Genomic DNA, 1,892 nt, shown 5'->3' with positions numbered 1-1,892 from the left:
GTGAACCAGCTATGCCTTGGTTGGGAATTACGGCATATGAGTTAAAAAATGTAGAAACTGCAAGATGAGATGAAGAGTAGGAAGTTTTAAATATCCAGAACTGTTTATGGCCAGAGAAAAACAAACTACCCAACTAAAATTAAGTAAGAAGTACAATAGAAGAATTTAAGGTGACTAAAGGGAATTCAATGCAGAAAAGAAAGTTAATTTTCACTGTAAAATTTAAACTAAACAGCTTCCAGTTTTTTGCTTTATAAAAAAAAAACAACCAAACCTAAAAACCCAAAACCAAAAAAAACCCCCAAAACAACAACAAAAAAAGCCCAAACAAAAATAAAACCACAAAAAAACCCCAATGAACTAAATACCCAGTGCTGAGCAAGGAAATAAAAGAGAGCATGTGCAGTGTTTCTTTCTTCTGTCCTACTAATTTTCTTTCAAGATCTTCCCTTGGAGATGCATTGGTCCTGTAGCCAGTCTGCAGTTTTTCTGCTCTCAGAACTATCTTGTTCTGCCAATGGGATTGGAACACAGACAAAAAAAATTATGCCTATATACACATAAACGTGTCTCTCTCTCTCTCTCTCTCTCTGTGTGTGTGTGTGTGTGTGTGTGTGTGTGTGTATGTGTGTGTGTATACACACATTTAAACACTGTTTTTAAGATTTCACTTGCTGCCTTTGGATGCTCACTGGCATGGAGCATGAACAGCACGAGAGCATTCAAAAATAGCAAGTGAACACTTTAGGAAAAAAAATTCTTTGTTGTTCCTCTCCTCCTTCCTCCACAGTAAACGGTGAAATAAGAAGTGGTAGCAGGCCTGAAGTCACGGGGCCCAAGGCTTGGATTGGAGCAGGGAGAGCAGATTGCACCTTCAGCTCCTGAGGTGCCAATAAACAAAAATAATAATGTAATATATGTAACAGTTATATCCCCAACACCACCTTTCATTTTTTTTTTAATAAACACTCCTGATGCTAGGTGATTATGGAAAAATAGCATTTTAGAACTAAATTGACAAAAATACTGCAATAAAAGGGGTAGAAAGGGAAGCTGACATCCTAGTGAAAGGGAAAATGTGAGTCAGTAATTGTACTGGTTTTTTTAAATGCATGTGAAATGTGAAGAAACTAACAGAGTAGGAATCTCTGGGAGGCAATGGCAAGTAGCTGTTTCCCCCTCTGAAACAAGAACTTGTGGGTATTTTCAGACTGGGAGACTGGACTTAGTGAACTTGTAAGCTGTGGTATTGTGATGTATCTTCCAAGAGCATAATTAAGAAGGAATTAATAGTCTTAGACTGTAAGAAACAATTTTTCTCATTTAAGTTAAAACAATGAGTTAGGAGGGAAAAGGAAAGACTGTTTTGAAGGACCCTTTGCATACTCCAGTTAAAAACCCCATACCTATGAAGTGATTTAACCATATCTGTGTAAACTTTGCTTTTACACAGCATGGTCCATAACCATAGGAAGGGATGTTTGTGTGGACCACCTGTTTCCTCTTCACGGTCCCACTGTTTCTACAGGAGGCACATTGATTGCATGCTAAGTAATGTTAAGAGCTTAGCAATGAAACGTGACATTGGAGCTGAAAAGAAGAAGCTGTGACTCTCTGTGGACTACCACTGAGACAGAGACCATGTATGGGTCAGCTACGTCACAGTCTGAAAAGCACCCTGAAATCTCCATCCCTCCAACAACTTGGGAGATGCAGGGGGAGATAGCAATGTGACCTTTATAAATAGCTGAGTTATGTCAATTTTTTTTTTCTTGTGGCTTGGATATGGAGAAGCACAGACAGCCTGTGTGACTCTGAAGACTTCAGCGGAAATGAAACAGGAAGCCAGATCCTTTCACAGCTTGTTGATCTGTGAAGACAAGCTGAGTCTG

The sequence above is a fragment of the Passer domesticus genome, chromosome 1 (genome assembly GCF_036417665.1).
Source record: "Passer domesticus isolate bPasDom1 chromosome 1, bPasDom1.hap1, whole genome shotgun sequence".
Classification (NCBI taxonomy): Eukaryota; Metazoa; Chordata; class Aves; order Passeriformes; family Passeridae; genus Passer; species Passer domesticus.
Note: the sequence above shows the minus strand (reverse complement) of the source record.